The sequence below is a fragment of the Brachyistius frenatus genome, unplaced genomic scaffold (assembly GCF_029030835.1).
Source record: "Brachyistius frenatus isolate BFR_SWC_R1_liver_20210118 unplaced genomic scaffold, ASM2903083v1 Contig_362, whole genome shotgun sequence".
Classification (NCBI taxonomy): Eukaryota; Metazoa; Chordata; class Actinopteri; family Embiotocidae; genus Brachyistius; species Brachyistius frenatus.
In genome coordinates, this window is record NW_027210961.1 from 230,241 (window position 1) to 253,312 (window position 23,072).

Consider the following 23,072-nt stretch of genomic DNA (forward strand, 5'->3'; position numbering starts at 1 on the left):
ACACACAGTTCAGAAGTTCCCTGAGAATTTGTCTGATTTTATGTTTCCTTCAGTCTCAGTGATGTTTGTCTGAACTCCCATGATGCACTGCTTCTCACACACTGTTCTGCTGCTGCCTTTCACTGAATATAAACAAATAGAGGCGGGAAAATGTAGGTCATTGCTAACGTCCTGCTAGCATCCCCCAAATCATTGTGGGAATTGTAGGTCAGAATGATCCTGCAAACACACACACTTTTTCTTTTATGTGTGTGTGTGTGTGTGTGTGTGTGTGTATCCTGTTTTGTTGCTACATATTCTTCATCCACAAACAAACACAGAAGGGAGGACGGAGAAGGACTGAGGAGGGAGGAGGATGGAGGACGGAGTACTTCCTGTCCATGCTGACTTCCTTGTCTCTGTCTGATTTGCAGCTGCATTCAGATCAGCCGTGGGACGTCGGGTTTGATGTTGTCCCCGTCTGAGCACGCTCAGGAGGTGAAGGTTATATTTCCCATCAGGCCTTGGGACGTCTTCACAGAGGAGGCAGCAGTTTCCTTCAGGGTCCCCCGAGAGAATAAAACGCAGCTTCAATGGAGGCTGCAGGTTGATTTCTGAGAGAAGGTGTGAAGTGGAGCTCTGCCTCCTTCCCATCAGCCCCTGGGGCTGCAGCAGCTCGATACTGCAGAGCTGCTGTCTGGCCTTGAAGACGTCCGGAGAAAAAACACTGCAGAACTTTAATATTCATAAACTTCCTCTGTTTCTATCTGTTTAGACCAGCAGCCGACCAGGAGGAGTTCTTGAGGAGGTCCACGCGAGACCCTGGACAGGAGGAGGTTCCGAGGTCCTCCATCTGCTGAAATGAGATGACACTGGACAAACTGTTAGCAGGAGGCTCCCAGTGTTCCCAGTGTTCTTTATGTTCCCAGTGTTCCCAGTGATTATCTCTCTATGCAGACTATCAGTAACATCCACAGTTTCCCATCATCCCCTGCAGTGGTGCGACCCCTCCTCCCATGTGCTTTAATGCGGTGTTAATAAAGCGGCGCAGCAGCACGTTGATGGGGTCAGAGCGGGAGAAATAACCAGAGGGACTCTGGGTAATTCAGCCGGTTAGAGCTGCAGCGCTCCTACAGCAGGTAATTACCTCCTCTGCACTTTATTTCCTCCGAAGGCCAAAAGCCTCGAAGCTCCGCGGGGCCTCATCAGCGGATCGGACTGAGGAGAAGGAAAGTTTCAGCCTGAAGGTGATTAAACAGGAAATAAAACAATTTTAATGATGACTGCAAACAGAAGAAATGTTTTTATGTAATGAGAGGAAGGAAATGTGAGAACCAGATCTGTCGATGAAGGAAGGAAAATAGGATTAATAGAACAGACATACGTGAACATATGTGAAGTAAACATGTACATGATGCAGGACGAAAGTCCTGCGCCTCTGCAGCAGCAGTGATGTAGCAGCGTGTTTACAGCAGCGTGTTTACAGCAACGTGTTTACAGCAACGTGTTTACAGCAGCATGTTTACACCAACATGTTTACAGCAGCATGTTTACAGCAACATGTGTACAGCAGCGTGTTTACAGCAGCGTGTTTACAGCAACATGTTTACAGCAACATGTTTACAGCAACATGTGTACAGCAGCGTGTTTACAGCAGCATGTTTACAGCAACATGTTTACAGCAACATGTTTACAGCAACATGTGTACAGCAGCGTGTTTACAGCAGCGTGTTTACAGCAACATGTTTACAGCAACATGTGTACAACAGCGTGTTTACAGCAGCATGTTTATAGCAACATGTTTACAGCAACATGTTTACAGCAACAGCAGCTCTGAGAATCAAAGCGTTAATTTGATGGAATTAGTTTATTTGTGGCGCTGCAGCACTGATCTCCCCGAGGAGCCGAGCGATGACCGATCTGAAGGAACATGTGATGACAGGCTGAATCCATGAACGCTGCTGAACACGCGGATGCTACTGAGAACCGTCTGATGGACGAGTTGCAGAGATTAATGAGAAAAAAGAAAAGGACGTGCAGCTCCGTTCACCAACCAGAGAAACACACTTCATTTACAGGTTTCAAACATCAGGATCATTCAGGGGTGGAAAGACTTATTTATTCTGGTCAGTGTCATATAATAATACTAATAATGGTAATATTTCAAAAAGACGTTAGAGACGCTCAAGTGTAAAAAAACATCATTCAGACTGTAGTTCGACCTTTGACCCTCAAAGTAATAACTCTTTATTTTTAGAGCTTCTTTCTAAAACAGATTCAGCAGCTTCACATTAAAAATAGAAACCAGTGAAATAATCATAAAAAACATCAAACAAAGGTCAAAACACAGAGGAGGAGAAGAAGGAGGAAGGAGAGGAGGAGGGGGAGGAGCAGGAGGAGGAGAAAGGGAATGCGGAAGAGAAGGAGGAGGAGCAGGATGAAGAGAAGGAGGAAGAGGAGGGGGAGGAGGACTAAGAGGCAGGTGAGGAGCAGGAGGAAGAGGAGGAACAGAAGGAGGGACTGGAGGGGGAGGAGCAGGAAGAGGAGAAAGAATGAGGAAGAGGAGGAGGAGCAGGATGAATAGGAGGAGGAGGAAGAGGAGGGGGAGGAGGACTAAGAGGCAGGTGAGGAGCAGGAGGAAGAGGAGGAGAAACAGAAGGAGGGACTGGAGGGGGAGGAGCAGGAAGAGGAGAAAGAGAATGAGGAAGAGGAGGAGGGGGAGGAGGATTAAGAGGAGGGGGAAGACGGGGAGGAGCAGGAAGTGGAGGAGGAAGAGTGGCTTGACGTCTCTGGTTTACGTGGCAATTTCTTACATTATATGACTTTACAGAAGCGTTACATGATATCGCGTCGTATGTAAGTTACGTGACTATGACCACCGCGTTGCTTTATGTTGGGTTTATATACCATTGTGTTAATTTAAATATCTATTAATTTATTTAAGTTTCTTTCTGTGAATTCTTTCCTCCATGTTAAATAATCATAAGATCATAACATTTCCTGCTGTGTGTAAAATGAACTCCACATCTGTTCAACACAGGAACATACAGAAAGGTTTCAGTCTTGTATTGTAACACTGATTCAATAAGTTTTTCTAATAAAACCTGCAGCCGTGTTTCACTGTTTACTGAAGACTTCCTGAACATAATTACAGATATATTTCTCTCCTGAAGCAGCTGGAGGCACATTAGTCTCCTGATATGAAGTTTGTTCTCGTACAGATTGTTTTCACATGTACAGATGTAATAAGCAGCCGACACTCCTGCAGGAGTTTCATCTGCACATTAATTTTTTTGTGTGTTCCAGTTGAACTCGTGATGAGAAGAAGTCGAGTTGCAGCCTCCTCACATGCACTTTTTATCGCTGCTCTTATTAATTAATGCTCAGGCAGTTAGCCAGACATCAGCGGCCCCGTGAACACAGCTCAGTCGTATCAAGACGCTCCATGTTCTGCTGAATAAATGAACATCCCCACTGTTTGTTCGTCATCAGTGAGGGAGAGCTTTTATTTTCAGAGATGGAAACTTATTAATGTCTGCTAAATGAGACACGAATATTCAAAGAAGCATCTATAGGACCACTCAGGAGCATCTCTGTTTGACTTCTTCATGTGGAGCTACGAGCAGGAAGCACACGACTCAATCAATACACACTTTATGATTTTTTTTCAGCTCATCAAACATTTACAACGTGCAGCACCTGATTTTTTTGTGACCCAACAGCTCAGACAAATCCCCAAAATTCCTCCCAGGTTTATTTTAAAAGTGGAAGTGCTGTTTGGAGCAAAACTGGAAAAACATCTGGACAATGCAAGGAGCCTCATTGCTAAAAGATAGTCCTGAGGGTGGCGCTAGAGAGCAGAGGGCTTATCTTCTGCATGGAGGCCTTTTCAGGACAAGTTAGACACATCACAGATGCTGGCTTTTTAACTGAGCGCTGATAGCAAGCTGGATGGTCCCTCTCTTCTTTAACCTGGAGGATGCAGCGTCCATGATTTCCAAACAGAATCTCAGATTGTGATCCATCAGACCTCAGGACAGTTGTCCACTTCACCTCAGTCCATCTTCAATGATCTCGGTCCAGAGAAGGCGGCGGTGTTTCTGATCATGTTTCTATCTGGTTTCTTCTTTGGAGAGTTTTAACATCATTTGTGGACGCAGCGATGAACTGTGTTCACAGACGATGGTTTTCACAAGTGTTCCTGAGCCCATGCAGTGATTTCCACTCCAGAATAGTGTGTTTTTAATGCAGTGCTGCCTGAGGGCCCGAAGATCACCACCATCCAATATTGGTTTCCAGCCTTGTCCCTTGTGTTCAGAGAGTTCTCCAGATTCTCTGAATCTTTTAATGATATTATGAACCGTAGACGATGAAATCCAATAATTCTTTGTATTTCGGTTACAGACCTGCAGTGATTGTAAACGCATCATCAAGATGTGACGTCCACTTTCATTCTCCGTGTCCTGATCATCAAACAGAAACAGTCAACCTGATGAAGAGGAGGAACTCACACAGCCTCAAGAGTTCATACTGCTGCTGCTGCTGCTGCAGGAGGAGGAAGAGGAGGAGGTGGAGAAGGTGGAGGAGGAGGAGGAGGTGGAAGAGATGGAGGAGAAGGAGGAGGAGGAAGAGGAAGAGGAGGTGGCGGAGGAAGAGGAGGAGGAAGAGGAAGAAGAGGAGGAGGATGTGGAGGAGGAAGATCCTGCAGCAGAGGCTCAGTTGATACCAGCAGACAGGAAACGAGCCCTCGTTAGTTGGTTGCTTTCAGCTGAACTCAGATCAGCTTCAACAAGTGGAGATGAGACTCTGGAGACACAATGAATTTCTGCAGATTAACATGTCATTTAGATCGAATCTCTGGAAGCAGATATGTTCCTCAATTATATTTCCATTTTCTGTAGAAGACAGACCGGAGAGCTGTTTTTATGAAATAAATCCTGCTGGACGAACATCGTTCATTGAACGGTGAGCAAGTGTTTCAAATGTTTGGGACACTGGTCACAGGTTAGCAGGTTGTTAGCTTTGTCAGCAGGTTGTTAGTTTTGTTAGCTCTGTTAGATATTTGTTAGCTGTTTGTTAGCTTTGTTAGCTAGTTGTCAGACCAAGTCAACACAAAGTTCTACTGGTCCTGGATCACCAGAACCAGAGGACAGGTCTGTCCCAGTTACCAGTAAAGACATTTCACTTGAGTCTTTTTCTGTCCCGTCTTCTTTGGCAGTGATGTTCCTGCCCTTCAGAGGATGAAGCCTGGTGATAGTATCTCTACAGCATCTTTATAATATCTCTATAGTATCTCTATAGTATCTCTATGATATCTCTATAGTATCTCTATAATGTACCTACAGTATCTCTATGACATCTCTATAGTAGCTCTATAATGTATCTATAGTATCTCTATAATATCTCTATGATATCTCTATAGTATCTCTATAATATCTCTTTAGTATCTCTATAATGTATCTATAGTATCTCTATAATATCTCTATGATATCTCTATAGTATCTCCATAATATATCTTTAGTATCTCTATAATGTAGCTATAGTATCTCTATGATATCTCTATAGTATCTCTATAATGTATCTATAGTATCTCTAATATCTATAATTTATCTGTAATATCTCTTTAGTATCTCTATAATGTATCTATAGTATCTCTATGATATCTCTATAGTATCTCCATAATATATCTTTAGTATCTCTATAATGTAGCTATAGTATCTCTATGATATCTCTATAGTATCTCCATAATGTATCTATAGTATCTCTAATATCTATAATTTATCTATAATATCTCTTTAGTATCTCTATAATGTATCTATAGTATCTCTATGATATCGCTATGATATCTCTATAGTATCTCTATAACATATCTTGTAGCGCCACCATCAGGACAAAGTTCACTGTCTTTAGTTATAAAAGAACAGGTCTCTGGACCTTCCTGTCCAAGTACTTCTGGTCTGGTTCTGATCCACTAATATTTCAGACAATGAGACTGAATCCTTGAACGTTTAAATTGAATGTTACGATAAATAATGAAAGTTAATGGATGCGACATTCAGGTGTTTTTTATTCATTAAAAAACATCTGCAGAATTTACTGGGTTTTAAAATCCCCTTAAAAATAATAAAAAAAAGTAACATAAAAGACAAAATATCAACAATTATTATAAAAGTAAAGACAAAGTTTTTACCTTTTAAAGGAAGAGAAAGGCCTGTACCTTTTAAAAAAAAAAAAAAAAAAAAAAAAAAAAAAAATTACCTCTAATTTGTTAAGAATTAGTTTAGTTTTTGTCTTTTAAATCTCACAGTGATGCCTTGAACTTGTCAAATATTTTTACGTTAATTTTGAGTCTCCTTAAAATCTACTCTGTCAATAAAAGATTTTTCAAATTTCCTGATGTTTTTCAGGGAGTTTGTCTTTTTGACATGAAGGAATTAAATTCTACCAACGCTTCGTGACTATAAAGTTTAATTTAGTTGAATGTCTGGTGTTTTAAGAAGTGCAGCTCAGTCCGTGTTGGTTCTGGTTCAACGCAGCGGTTTCCTGGAGGAGGTTCTGATCAGTGTGTTCAGGTGGTTTTAAAGTGAGCAGTTTGATTCCTTCTGCAGCTCTCTGAGTTTTAAATAATGAACTGGTTTTATTTTGTTTAAACTCTGCACCAGTGAAGCTCTTAATGTTAAGGTTTCCTGCCATTTCCTGGATCAGATGTATTGATTGTTGATTCACGCCGTGGTCCGTTTACAACATCTTTATCGACTCTTAGACTTTGACCTTCGACCTCTTCTGATCGATCAGCAGCAGAGTTGGTCCTCAGAGGCTGGTTGTGTTGCTGCGGTGTTTTTTTTAAATGTGTGGCAGTCGGACATGTGACCTGTCGAAGCTCTGATGATGGTTCTTCGGTTATTTTTAGTTGTCTATGTATTTGTAGCTCTCAGTTCTTTTTAAAAACTCTGCTTGTGAACCGCTTGTCGTTTCATCCGTCAGTCCTTCGAGTTTTAAATCTATTTCAGGAGCTGGCGATGGCCAAAATAAAGAAACAATCATATTTCACAAAACCAACCAAAGGAGAGGAAGAGTCGACAGCACAGCAGGGGGGTTAGAATTAAAATCATCATCCTCATCCTCATCCTCAGTGAGCCTGCAGGATGTTTTCAGATGAAGAAACAACACTTTGTTTCACTTCAGTTTTATTTCTGGTTTATTTTTGTCCAAATCATCACCAACAGAAGTCGTGATAACAACAATCTGCTTTTATTTGAGTTACTCTCCATGAGGGTCAATGACGAAGAAGGGAAACATCCAGTGAATAACATCAGAATGTTCAATCCTGGCTTCTCCTGTCCACATGCCAAAGTGTCCTGGGCAAGACACTGAACCCCAAGTTACCATTGGTGTGTGAATGTAATCCTGATGATGAGCAAATTGCATGTAGCTGAGCCTCAGGAGAGAGTGTTAGAGTCTGTTACACACTGGTAGATGGTGTTAGTCTGTTACACACTGGTATATGGTGTTAGTCTGTTACAGGACCTTTAAGTCCTTTAACAAACGTTAACGTGTCATCGGTCCCTGTTTGGCTTCAGTGTGTGTGTGTGTGTGTGTGTGTGTGTGAGATTCAGAGGTGTGAAGGCGACTCAAAGCGTTTTCAATTAGGTTCGACGCCTTCTCGCTGCTACACTAAATATAGAAAAGAAGAAGAAGGAGCGGCTGTCGGCGCCTCCACCACGCTCACAAAAACCTCTCTGTGACATCAAGACACGTATTTATAGTCTGAAAATCTTTTTGCGCGCACACACACACACACACACACACACACACACACACACACACAGCCATGTGTGTGCGTCTTCTCCTGTGTTCCCACAATCCTTTGTTGTAGCTGACAGATGGTGATTCTCAGTGCTGTCCCTGGGAGACGAGAGGACGTCCCATTCGTTATCGAACGACCACGCAGTTACATACCATTATACACACACACATATATATACTGTATATATACATATATATATATATATATATATTCACATATATACACATACATATATACAAACATATATATATATATACACACATACATATTTATACAATCGTATACATTCACACATACATATATATATATATACATTCATATATATATATATATATACATACATATACATATATAATTCACATATATATACACATACATATATATTTTTTTAGAACTCTATTAGAACTCCGAAATTTCTTCGCTACAGCAGGGGGGCTCTCAGGGGGGGAGCTGCTGCAACAGGCTGCCACTAGCGCGGCGCCAGGTAACCTGACCTGAGGTGCATGTTTTTTTTTTGGGATGATGGGAGTAAGCCGGAGAACCCGGAGAGAACCGACGCAAGCACAGGGAGAACATGCAAACTCCCCACAGAAAGGCCCAGGACCGGATTCGAACCCGGAACCTTTCTGCTGTGAGGCGACAATGCTAACCACTGCACCACCGTGCCATATGTGTATATACATAAACATTCATATATATATATATAGATATATATACACACACATATATATACATACATACATACACATACATTCATATATATATATATATATATATACATACATATGTATACATTCATATATATACATTCATATATATATATATATATATATATATATATATATATACATATCATTCAGCATTAATGGTTCTTCTGAACCAGCCAGGACTCCAACAGTCTTTCTGTTTTTTGCTGGAGTGTAACTGCAGAATAAAAGTGACTAAAAGTGAAATAAATGTGATTTATCGATGGATAATGAGAGTTTCTCTGCAGAGTCTGAAGTCAGCAGCAGATCAGTGACTGAGTGGATTTAGATTTTTGTCTCCATCAGCCGCTTCAGCTTCTTCTCATGTCTCTGTTATTACAGTCGTAGCTTAATATCTGGTCATAAACGGACTGTTTGTTGTTCGACACATTACTGGTTTCTTCACGTGTTTCATGTTTGTTCTCTGAACTGTGACATCACAGTGTAATCAGCAGTTTCAGTGTCAGTTTGTACAAAACATGTGCAGTGTTTCAGGAGAACTGAGCTATCTTCTAATCTGAGTTTGTGTCTCTGTGATGTTCAGCCGTATGTTCAATCTGCTGGAAACTGTTTTTATGTTTCATATGTGGAGAGTCAGAAGGTTTATTATTATATCAGAGGAACAGATGGAGACAGAAGAGCTGCAGTTGTTATTTAGACATGCACACACGCACACACACGCGCACACACACACACACACACACACACACACACACACACACACACACACACACACACACACACACACACACACACACACACACACACACACACACACACACACACACAACAGCAACAGAACCCCTATTTAAAGGTGCGATCACAATAATTAATGTAACAAGCACTCTCCACAGTATTTACAGCAGCTTTCTGCTTTCAGCTTTTCTTGTCTGTCTTTGTTTTAGTGTTGAATCAATGTGATTTAAAGATGATTTAAAGCTCTTTGTATTCTATATTTTATTTTATATCACAGACTGTCTGTTCTGTAAAGATACATCACTTTTAGACTCTTTTATTTGATCACTTTGAGCCCCATGATGGTTCTCCAAGTTCAAAACAAAGAAAAACACACTACAAGGCAAAGATTTCGGCAGTATTATTATTATTATTATTGTAATAATTATTATCACAGGAAGTCAGCACATATCATCATCCCCCCCAAAAATCTGCAATTTTAATGCAACAAATTCACTTAAAACTTCACAAAAGGGTTCTGTTTGAGAAATGGTGGAATCCATGGAGGAGGAGCAGGAGCAAGAGGAGGCTGCAGGAGCAAGAGGAGGCTGCAGGAGCAGGAGGAGGCTGCAGGAGGAGAGGCTGCAGGAGGAGGAAGAGGAGAAGGCTGCAGGAGGAGGAGAAGGAGGATGAGGAGGGGGAAGAGGAGGAAGAAGAGGGAGGAAGAATTAAACCCCATGAAATGTGTATTAAAGAAAAAAAATTCTCCATGAAGAAGCTGAACTGATTTGTTGGACCGTAAACAGGAACATGAGCCTGTGATTGATCACCGCTCCATTTATTCACTGCAGAAGAAGAAACACGTTGCGGCTCATACCTGCATTTATCACCTATAGAGACATGACAGACCAATCACAGCTCAGCATCCTTCACAACCTGTGTGATGTCACCAGGAAGGAGGAGCCATAGACGACGTCTTTAAACAGATGTCATTAAAACGTCGGACTGAGGACAGTCTTTACTGTCACCATGGTTACGTTCTCTGTGCTCCTATTGGCCACTGACATACGAGGACAGAGAAGTTAAAAAGACTAATGCTTGATTTCGGGACTGTTTTGAAATTATTGGAGCAGCCTTTAACCAATCAGCACTGACCACCACTTCCTATATGTTGAGGGACAAAACTCACCAAGCTGTGAAAGCCCCTCCCCCCTGGTTATCATAACACCATGTCGGTAAAGATGCTAACGAACCTTAATATGAACGGACTGCAAATCTGAGTGACAGGTGGGCAGGGCCAGACTGTTTGAAGGCGGGACTGTAGATGAACTGAATGAGGATTGGTCATTGTAACTTCAACTGAAAGTCCCGTAGGAAGATGTTGAAATGTTCAGCAAGAGTTAAACAATTCTGCTTCACTCAACAACGACAATGACAACAACAACAATAACATCCATCAGAGTGAAACAGCGACACCTTTAAAACCTGCAACAGGTCCGTGACCTCTGAATGACTGATGAGCAGTTTCATGATCAATAAATGATGATAAAAGACTTCAGCTGCTCTGAATGAACAGCGGACCTCCTGCTGCGCCGTAAAGAAATTCAGTGTGAAAGAAATCAGCTTTATTGCTTTTAACATCTCGCCCTTTACTGCCCACAATGCACCGCTGACGGTCCTGCCTCTGCTTTTGTTGTGTGAATTATTAAAATCCACTGGAACCAGCTACATCATTTATTTTTTATTATATTACCACAACGGCATAATTTCAGACATCAGGATGAATTATGGATGAGTTTTACCTTCAGAGCTACTGTGGAGTGTGAACACACACGCACACACACACACACACACACACACACACACACACACACACACACACACACACACACACACACACACACACACACACACACACACAAAATCTGTTGTTTCTCTGCTCCAGTTTCAGTTTTCGTGGTGAAATCATCATTAATGTTCACGTACCAGCAGTCACGTTAACATGTTGATCAATAACTCTGAATACTTCTTCATGGAGGTGGTTTGTCCTCCTGCTACGTGTGCATGACTGTGCTGTGTTCATGAACACTCTGAACTTACTGATTGTAATCAAAGCTGTGAATGAGTCCAGATGAATCACTGCTGCTGTATTTTTATTTCTGTTTTTGGGAGAGTAGAAAAAGAGAAAATCAAATATTCTTCGAGTGATAATAATCTGTAAATATTCATGTTTTCTAAATGTTTTTTCTTGTTATTTTTTTGTCAGAACTCAAACATGTGCATTTATTTTGATAAACATGTAAATTTCCTCTAGAAGACGCAGCAGAGTGTTTGTTGCATCAGAGCGTCTTTCATCCATCAACATTTCCTTTCAACACGGAAGTCATTTCTTTGCAGTGTGAAAAAATAATTCACTTTAATGTTTTACACACACACAGACACACACACACACACACACACACGTGTATGTATACATATACACGTGTGTGTGTGTGTGTGTGCAATCGCTGGCCTGTAATTGGCTACAGTGGACAGGAAGTGGGCCGCAGGTTCGAGGCTGCCATCCTGCTGCATTATTCATTTATTTAGTGAAACAGGATTTAAGAGACGAGAGCGACTGTTGACCGTTATTATTGAAGATTGATATGATCTCAGACCGGCAGCGGAGGAAGAGGAGCAGGATGAAGAGGGATACAACGGGACGCCTTCACTCTGTCGTCTTCGTTTGAGTCTCTTTGTAGATGTTTGGACTCGTACCGAGACATTTTGGAACCAATGATTTTAGAAAGTCACTGTTAGAGCCATATTTTGTGTTGATAACAAATTATATTAGAATTTGCTTATTTACTGAGGTAATGTACATATTTCTTTTGACTTATGAAATAAGATGAAATGCATATGCTGAATTAATTAGTATGTATTAGTTGTGATTGACAAGATGATTGTCAGCTGATTAGCAGCTGGTTGTCAGCTGATCATCAGCTGTGATAGTGGAGAAGGGGAACTGAGTTTTTTAGTTCTTCTTCACCAAACATGGAGGAAACATGAGGAAGGGGCATCGGTAGTCTTTGACCTCACGTTACAACGAGAATGTTTTGTAAACTTTTTTGATTAATGTGAGAATAAACTAAACAACTGAACCGGCGACTGCAGCGTTATAATTTGGAGCGGTTTAACGTGTGAGTCGAGCGGAGCCCCTATTAAGATGGCACAGATTAAATGAAAAGGACACGGCCATCACAGTCATCATACAGGAACATTTTAGATTTCAATTCAGCAGTCAGTGTCCAGAACTAAAATCACAACAGAGCCTTTCTTAGTTTTTGTTGGTTTGAAAATGAACTTTTCCTTTTTATGAGAAGAAGTTTCTTTATTTAAGAGTTGATCAGTTTATCTTTTAAGTGGAGAGAAGTGAAGTGACAACCTGCTGAAGGATGACGGTCGAGAGTCTCTGCTTCCTCTTCTCATCATAACAACATTAGTCCCTCCTGGTTCTGTGTTCAACGTCCTGCAGACCTCCAGGCGGCCACGATGCATTCAGGGTCGTCACGTTAAGAGTGCGAAGGCGTTGGGTCAGGAGAGGTTAAAACGTTTTGGACTGCAGCACACCTGAATGTTAAATATAGTCTGTGTTTATTATATAAAACTAATCTGAGATGACTCGCAAAGAGCAGCAGAACCGTCAGAACCAAGCTGCAAACAAAACGCTTTCATCTCAGGTTCTGAATCAGGATGAAAAACACTGCTGGCAGAGAAAATGATTCTGTTGTCTCTGAATGCTGTTGGAGCTGCAGACGTCAACATGAACCTCCTCCGGACAGTCAATGAGTTTTGGTCTTGGTTCTGGTCCAGTTCTTTCTGCAGCAGCACAGACTCTCCTCTCTTTAAAACAGACAAGCAGACATCAAGAAGAAGAACCTGAACGATGAGCTCGGTGTTCATAGTTTACGTTATAGAAACGTTAGAGTTAGGGGTCTATGGAAACAGCCCCTAGTGGTCCTCAGTGGTACTACAGATGGAGACTATGGAGACAGCCCCTAGTGGTCCTCAGTGGTACTACAGCGGGAGTCTAGTGGTATTACAGTGTTCAGACCGGGAGACTATGAAGCTGTGAGCTCTCATACAAATGTGGATTTACATTACAAAAGTCTAATATCAGATGTTTAACATGGTTCTGGTGTCTAGACGTTCCTCTGCTGAAGTCTGAGAAACATTTAAAAAGTTGAGCAGCTGCAGATGATCAGAGAGAAAAAGTCTAAATGAAGACGGAGACATTAACCGAATACTAATGTGTGTTATTACTGCTTCCTCTCATCTGTCTCCTTCTCCTCCTCTTCCTCCTCCTCCTCTTCTCAGCGGGAGGAAGACAACTGCAAGTGACGAGTTTCCTCCGACACACAACGATGAGCATGCTCTGAATCTACATAGGAGGAGGAGGAGGAGGAGGAGCTTAAGACACTTCTGATGCAGAAGTCTGCTCATCGTCATGTGTTGGAGGAAACTCATCACTTTCAGTTGTTTTCCTCCCGCTGAGAATAAAAAGTATAAAAATGGCTCCGATGCAGAGCCATTTTTCAGACCTGAAGCTACGAACACTTTTATATCCAGTCTGTAGTTTTATATCCAGTCGGTAGTTTTATATCCAGTCTGTAGTTTTATATCCAGTCTGTAGTTTATATCCAGTCTGTAGTTTATATCCAGTCGGTAGTTTTATATCCAGTCTGTTGGTTTATATGCAGTCGGTAGTTTTATATCCAGTCTGTAGTTTTATATCCAGTCTGTAGTTTATATCCAGTCTGTGGTTTTATATCCAGTCTGTAATTTTATATCCAGTCTGTAGTTTTATATCCAGTCTGTTGGTTTATATCCAGTCGGTAGTTTTATATCCAGTCTGTAGTTTTATATCCAGTCTGTAGTTTATATCCAGTCTGTGGTTTTATATCCAGTCTGTGGTTTTATATCCAGTCTGTAGTTTTATATCCAGTCTGTAGTTTATATCCAGTCTGTGGTTTTATATCCAGTCTGTGTTTTATATCCAGTCTGTGGTTTTATATCCAGTCTGTGGTTTATATCCAGTCTGTGGTTAGCCTTCTCATAGCATCAGCATTACCTGAATGCTATGCAGAACAGTTTGGTCATGATAACTCCACCATAATGTTTAAACATTTTTTTTACTAAAACTACTCAATTTTAAACAACTAAAATTTGAATAAAACTAAATGAACCTCAGGAGCCAGAATGAACTGTTGTTAGTGCAGCCTGAGATGCAAAACTCAGGGCACAGAGATGTTCTGTTTAATGAGGCTCTGGGTGGATCGTTGGACTCGTTGGGTTTCAGACTCTCTGAGGACTTCAGTGATAAATAGAAGATGTTCTGGTTCTAACTGGATCACTTAAAGGCTGAAAAGAAAATGGAAAAAGTCTGATTCATGTTTTCATCCGGCGGCTGTGAAGTCTTAAAGAAGATATATTTCCATGAGCTGATCTCCGTCACAAGCTGTTTCTCTTATCGTGTTCGCAGCGAGTCGTCAGTGGAGGCCTGATAAGAGCGAGAGCAGGAGCTCAAGAAGTAAATCAGTGCAGGGAAGAGAGCAGGGGGGATGAAGAAGAGGAGGAGGAGGTAATACTGCATTTCATCACTGTCAACAGGCCCAGCGCCGCTCGGCATGCTGGGAAAGAGAGAATGGCAGGAGGGAGTTCCACCTCAGTGAACCCGGCTGGTTTCTAATCCTCCTCTCTGCTGCTCCCTGATGGAGCTCCATCAGTGCGGCTGCTCCCTGATGGAGCTCCGTCAGCAGGCTCACATCAGAGGAAGACCTCCACTCTTCATCAGGTGAAGGATTCTGGCTGAGAGGTGATCTGTGATTTCAGACGGAGAAGCAGGAAGAGTTCAACCTCACCGACAACAGTGACACAACCAGGAAGGAGGAAACAAAGGAAGAGGAGGAAACAGAGAGGAAGAGGAGGACGAGAGTGGTGGACTGGAGGACTGTGTTCTGGTTTCAGCAGAGCAGATTGTAAATATGTCGTCTCTGCTCATGAAAGACGGACTCGAGTCGTCCCTGAGACGGTCATCTTCTGTCCGTCTCGTCTCTGAGAAGCTGCTCGCTGAGTCAGCCTTCATTCATCTGAACTCTCTGCAGCACGGTGTCCTGCAGCGGAGGGAGAGTAAAACCTCTGCTGACAGAGGACGTGATGGAGGTGGCTCGTCCTCGCTGCTCGGGGATGGACGTCGGGGGAATTGCAGGAGCAGGCGAGCAGAAAGGCAATATGAGCTGGAAATGGGAGAATTCATGCGTGTTGTTTTGGAATGAATTGAAACCTGCAGCCACAGTATTGATTTGAGCTCCATCCTTCCTCCTCTCCGTTATTTCCTGCTCTGCTGATGGTTGGAGGATGATGGAAAGGAAGGCGGTGACCTTTAGCTCCTCTCAGAGCGAGAGTGTTTCTGACACACCGAACCTGCTGTCACACTATTTCTGTGCAAACACTCAAAATGAGATAAATGTGAAGAGTATATTTCTGTCTCCTGCAGCGTGTCTGACCTCTGTAGCGTGTCTGACCTCTGCAGCGTGTCTGACCTCTGCAGCGTGTCTGACCTCTGTAGCGTGTCTGACCTCTGTAGCGTGTCTGACCTCTGCAGCGTGTCTGACCTCTGTAGCGTGTCTGACCTCTGTAGCGTGTCTGACCTCTGTAGCGTGTCTGACCTCTGTAGCGTGTCTGACCTCTGTAGCGTGTCTGACCTCTGCAGCGAGACCCAAACACCGAGTGACTGTCAGCATTATTCAGCAGGAACAGAGAGGAAGTTGGAAAATCCAGATCTAAAGGCAACGAGTTAATTTTCAAATAAGAACATTCAACTGAAGTCTTATAGTTTACACTGAATTTATCAAACTTGTTTTTTTTAGAGCCAGACGTGACCATATTTAGACGTGTGGGGTAGGAGTGAAAGTAGGATCTGACTGAAAAGCCCTGCCCCCAAACATATCTGTGTTTGAGTCCTAATATCTAATGAATGCTGGAATCATTTTCAGAAGGAGAACCCTGATCAGAAGGAGGGAATTGGAACTTTATTGTTTCCTACAAAGGTTGGCGTTGATCATAATTCAGGCACATTAGATTCTCAATGTAACAGCTGCAGTATTTTCAGACAGCTGGTTGGACAGCTGGCTGTGACCTCATCATGTCTGAACTCACTGTGAAACACAATAAAGAGGTTTCCGTGTATGCCGATGGAAACCTCTAGCCTCCAATCTCGCTGCACTTTCACAAGATGATTCCACTTGATGTTAAACTGCAGACTCAGCAAAGTTTAAGAGACAAATTTATTTTTCGTTGTCACTTTCATTTTTTGACTTTCTAATTTGGTCCCGGTTGGGTTCTGGCTGTGATATTGTACATCACTGGTTTTTAATTGCATCCGTTTCTGCCGTCTCTGTGAAACCAATCTTAATTATGTGGACGGATTGAGGTTCAGTGAGGCTTTACGAGCTCATCTCCTCCTGCTCTCCGCTCACCCTCGGCCTTTCTGTGGAAGGATCCTCCTCAGCCCAGTTCTTTAAAGGAGCAGTTCAATATATCTGATAGGGGTTATCCTAGCTTAGCATAAAGACTGGAGGCAGGTAGAAACAGCTGTCTCTGTTTGAACATTAGAACTACAACTCCCAACATCTCATCCTGTCACACCGGACTCTGAGTCATCACTTCCTGTTTATGGTTGTGCTTTCTGTGTCTCGTTATCCCATCAGGCAGGTGTTTGTACCTGAGTTCAATTCTTTATGTGGAACTAACAGCAAAATAAAATCAGAGGTGAACGATAGAGATAAAGATTGTTGTTGGGTGTTTTGCTTGTTGCAATTACCACCCTCTCTGCAGGAACTGAGGAGGATCGAGGTTCTTCGAAATCCGACTTCTGGTCGGTACGAGAGGAAGTAGTGATGGAGATGTTCTGTGATTGGTCATTCACGTGAGCACAGTATGGCCATGTAAATAACAGCTCTTAACGTTAGCCTTAAAAATGGAGCAAAATACAAACAAATGTTGTTGTTTTGTTTTAGGTAAAAGTGACGTTGCTATAGCAACCACCAGCCGGCTCATGTCATTTCCACCTTCCAGTTGGTGTTCAATACGAATCGAAAACAGATCTTGAAGTTATGAAGTTCTCAGAGGAGGTCTGAGAGCCTTTTGTTCATGTTAATGTGAAGGTCCCCAACAAGCGAGACTGTTACTGGTTAACTTGCTAAATGCTGGTCACTAACTTGTATAAACTCAGTACGTAGTGGAAGATCATTTCTGTTCAAGATTGATTCGTGTAGCTGTAGCTCTCTTAAAAGTGTATTTAATTCATGCTTTTGTTTCTTTATCTGCTGATTTCTCTCTTCAAGGATTAATGAGTCTATTCGTTAGCAAGTTAGCGCCTGGGTTAATTTATTCACGACTGCTGGTGCTGTGTATTCTCATCTGCTAATGTTGGTACATACTGATGCAGCCCTCTCAGTATTTGAGTCTTCCATTGCTCCTTAATTGGTTTTATATGTTCATCTGGTTTCTTTTGTTGCTGATTTCGTCCCATCTTGTCCCAGCAGGCTAACTGCTAACTGCTTGTTAGCAAGAGTTTGTCTTTAGTTAGTGAACAGCTGGTGACCCTAGTTAGCTGGTGTGATCACAATTAGCTTGCTCTCTGTTTTTTGTTCAGAAACGTGGATGCTAATATTAGCATGCTACTATGCTAAGATGCTAAATGCTGCATGCTAACTTCCAGCCTGTTAACGTACGTTATGTTTCCTGTAGCTGCTAAATGTTTTCATCCTTCAGCCTCATCAGAAGTGTGAATTAAATCTTTGTCCTCATTCAAACACAGTTTTCTTGGAGTCGACTCAGTGAAAGAGGAAAGTGAACGCTGCGCTGCGGCCTGTCGTCACCTCAGACCTTGAAACCTTTAATGTGGCACTAAAACTGTAATGGAGCCATTAAAGAGCACCGTGGACACGGGGCTCCTCGCTGACCACAGTAACAGGCCAGCAGGACTGTGAGATGGAGAGACAGCCTGTGTTCAGGATATAATTTGCTCTGCAGACTGAGAGGCAGTTAAAAGAGACTGACCTGATTAAGTTAGAGAGCTTGGACTCTCCCTCGGAGTTACACTGCCCGACTGTCCATCATGGTTTAATCACTGCTGTGCTGCAGTCGCTTTAAACACCCACTTTCTAATCACTGCTGTCGCCGAGGTAACGCTCGCTATTTAGTAATGTTTATTAAAAAGATGCACGAAGAAGACAATGAGTGTAAAACTACAGATGGTGTAGTCTAATATCTGGATTAAACAGGATTCATTTTGTAAAGACTTGCAGAAAAGAGTTCAAGTGTCGCCCGCTTCATCGTCGGAGCAGCGACGGGTCCTCCGGTCTGTATCTCAACTTAATGCACCAAACATTTCCACAAATTGCGGCCGACAGCAGAAAAGTCTAGGTGGTTTAGTCGCTCGTTCACGTCGGGTCAATATGAGCCGAGGACACCGAGTCCAGGAAGTGATCCGTTTAATAGAGAGCCGGCCGTCTGTGTAACTGAACTCTTCACAGAAGAGAAGGAGCTGCTAATGAAGCTGGAACATATAACGTTATATATATAACATTATATAAGATATAACAGGAGGTTATTCCGTTTATGAGAGGAGGACGGTCCCTCTGTTCTGTTGATGGATTCTGTAATTATACTGGTTAATGTCTCCTTCATATTCAGGTCGTATGAGCCGGACTTTATTCTGTTTAAGAACAGCTTTAGTCAGGATATCTGGATGGCTCACCGTAGAATACAAATACTGAAGAAGGTGAAGTCTCTGGTGGTTTAAAGAGGACCTCTCGGACTTTCCAGGGATGGTGACGAGGTTTTATTGTGGAGGTTGTCCAGGGTTCGGCTCATCGGTTTCCCTGAAGTTTAAAGCCAGACTTTTATATAGACCAGAGGTCAGCCAATCAGAAGGCAGTGTGAGCTCTCCACCTGTCTCTGAAGTATTGGTTTGTACTGACACTGTCTCAGCAGTTCTGTGTCCCCTGCTCAATCTCCCGTAGAAGGAGGGACATGGCTGCAGGAGACAGGAAGTGATGACCATAAATATGCTGTAAATGGGCGGGGCCTGAACATGCAATCAGATCTCACCTGTCCTCTGTGTCCCCAAGTAACAGCCTGAGAGAAGGGCTCTGTTGTTTCCTGCTGCTCTGCTGTGCAGCAGCACTGCAGCAATGCGACAGCTTCTCTCTCCAGGCCTCTGGTTGGTGATATCAGTCAGAGCTGATTCATTACAGTCAGACATCCAGGGAGCAGCGAGTCCCTGTCTACTGGAGGAGCCGAGTCCTACTGAGCTGCTGTATGTAAAACCACAACATGGTTCATTGAGGAGCTCCTTCATCCACATCAGTCTGTACAAACCTTTTCTTCTATTAACTAAAGAATTAGTCTGTGATGACTTCTTGGATTCATTGAACTGATTGGAAAGAGATGAATAAGACTGTAGGTGACGCTGCAGTCACATCACTGTTAATTGTTACAGCTTTAAAGTCTGTTAAGATCCAGTCATTCCAATGAGAATGAAATGAGAGACAAATGAGAGATTAGACTGAGACTTTTAACACGTTTATTATAGATTTGATTGGTTGGTCATGAAGGACAACAGACAGAAAACAACTACAAAGAGACGCAAAACAACCACAAAGAGACGCAAGACAACCACAAAGAAATGAAAACAACCACAGAGACAAAACTACCACAAAGAGACGCATAACAAATACAGAGATGCAAAACAACCACAAAGAGACGAAAACAACCACAGAGACAAAGCAACCACAAAGAGACGAAAACAACCACAGAGACAAAACAACCACAAAGAGACAAAAACAACCACAAAGATGGAAAATTAGCTTAAAGTCAAATTCACTGCAATCTGCACCATTCAGTCACTTTGAACAGTGAGTTTTACAGCGTGATATGATATTTCTGTTCAGTGACTTGCTGTTGGTGACGGATAGTTGGTGCAGGAGTTATTTTAAGTCCACGCAAACACTCCACACAAACATTTTTTACTTTCTTGCCCCTCTTCTCACTCAGGGTTTTATCAACTTGTTTTCACTGTGACCAAAGTATAATGTTAAATATTTTATTCCTGTTTGTTCTTCTTCCCTCCGGCTGTTCCAGCAAATGACCTGACATCTCTGAGACCTTCCTGCCTGCCAGACAGAGCAGGAGATTGTGGGATACCACCTGGATCACTGAATCAGTCATCAGAGAGAAATGCTGATGGAGATTCCTACTGGACTCTCTGCGGTCCACATATCCTGCAGCGGGAATGAGGTGGAGCTTATCCAATCTTCAGAGTCTTCAGACCGACTCCAGGAGAACCAGAAGGACCAGGAGGACCAGGAGAATCAGGAGAATCAGGAGAATCAGGAGAACCAGGAGCACCAGGAGCACCAGGAAGACCAGGAGGACCACGAGGACCATGAGGACCAGGAGAACCAGGAGAACCAGGACCTGCTGAGACCAGAGAGACATAGACCTCATCAACCCCGACCACAACGGTCCAACAGAACCTGCACAGGTCAGGATATTTTTCTGTGACATCATCAAAACTCCCATGATACACCAATAACAGCCTCGACCTGAGTCCCAGGTCCACCAATAAGTCAAAGGTCAGGGGTAAGAGGCCCCGAGTCAGGTCCCATGGCGAAACTGAGAACTCCAGGGTCAAGGATCAAGTCAGTTTGATCGAGTCTCAAGTCGAGACCAGTGAGGTCATGACTAACAAGTCTCAAACCAAGTTCAACAAGTCCAGAGTTAAGTCCCAAATCTAGTACTGAATCAAGTCCAAGAAGACCCAAAATAAGTGCACCAAGTCCCAAGTCAAGTCCTGCAAGTCCAGATCAAAGTACAATCCCAAGTCAAGGCACAAAGCCAGAGTCAAAGGTTTTGAGTCCAGACCAACAAGTCCAGAGTCCAGTACATAGTCCCGACCAGTAAGTCTCTAGTTGAGACCAACAAGTCCCAAGTCACCTTTAAACAAATCCCAAATCGGGCCCAACAAGTGTCTACTCAATAAACAGATTTTACTTCCTTTGTGCAGAATTTAGTGACAGACATCTTTAATATTTTATATTAAAAACAGAAGAAACACTGTGTTTTCAGAAGATTTGTACATCTTCTCTCAGAAGAGTTTTTCGGTGACTTTGAAAACTTTTGTTGTTTGAAAGAAAAAAGAAAAAGTTCCTTCTCTTCATTTATTTAACGAGTCATTTATTTAACGAGAACCTGAATAATTCGGTGTCTGGTTGGTGCCCGCTGGTCTTGATTTGGGACTTGACTTTGGACTTGATTAAGGACCTGCATGTTAATCTGCTGATCTCTGACCCTCCGTGCTCTGGGGGTTTCTGGGAAATGCTGTCCATTAAAGGCATCTAACCTGAGGAACCACAACTTGGTGGTCCTGTTGGTTCTGTTTCCTGTAGCTCTTCCTGCTTGCTGTTCCACAGTTACAGTGGTTCTGAAGTTGGTCTCTTCTTTATTAACAGCAGGTTAATAACCATCCCCCTTTGAAAAATTTCTTTTCACAAAAATGTCAGAACGTCCAAAAACAATCTTTTAAACAGATGTGAATGAGAATACACAAAGGCCGTCCTTCACGTTTCGTCCCGCAGTAAATTCCCTCTGATAGAAACATCCCTGAGCTGGTTGAGTTTTTATCTCTGCAGCCTTTATTTCCTCCCACACTGACAACATGAAAACCTCTCTGTTTGTTCTCTTCTCTGGCCTCACAGCGTTCTGAGTTTCTGAACGTCGGCGGTCAGGCTGGAATAAAAACGCAGCTTTGTTTCGTTCCTGATTCAAGGAATATAAAAAAAACAATGAAACATGTCAGCATCCAGTCAGATTCACAGAGGACACAGAAAACTAGTGACTGTAGGCTGTTATGAGGCATATTCTTTAAATGGACCCAAACACAGAATCTCGTTAGAACAGGGCTCTTTATTCTCCCAGGCTGGGATATAACAGAAGACAGGTTCAAACGATCAGAGTTCAGAGCTCAGTGTTCAGAGTCGGCCGGACGCCAACAGATAGGACGAGGACTCCTCTTCTCTTCTAACTTCTCCCGAACAGAGGGAAATCTCGGCCCACACTCTGGGTGGCAGGAAACAGTCTCATGAGGTGGAAGCACGGTCACGTGCTCCTCTCGGGTCCAAGTCGGAAACTGGCTCCACCGCGAACACGGTAGACGGGCAGGTAGACAGGCTGGACCTACGGTGTAGGTGGGGCTCCGCTGTATGGTCTCCCGAGGTCCGACACAGAGAGCGGCAGGCTGGCGTTGCTTATGTGGTGTCCCGTGGCCTGACACAAGAACGGCAGAGCTGGATCACCTTGTGTGGAATCCCGAGGTCTGACACAGGATACGGCAAGCTGGCGTGGCTTGTGTGGTGTCCCGAGGCCCAACACAAGAGCTGCTGTCTGGATCACCTTGTGTGGGTTCCCGAGGTCCGACACAAGGGGGCAGCAGGCTGAATCTACTGTGTGGATATCCCGAGGTCCAACACAGGATGGCGAGGCAGGATCGAATGTGTGATGCCCGAGGATCGACACAGGATTTACCAAGATGTCAGCAGATGATCTCCGTGGAACGATCTGGAACCTTCTTCGTTCAGGTGAATGCCCGAGGCTCAACACTGGACGGCAGGTAGACAGGATACAGACAGGAAGTCACAACCGGAAACTCTCAGACAATGAGACAGACGGACTTACGGGACGTAATACCAGGTAGGTAAACGGACGGACTGACGACGAGCTGGGGGGAAACCGGAGTATTTAAGCCACCTGGAGGTGATCAC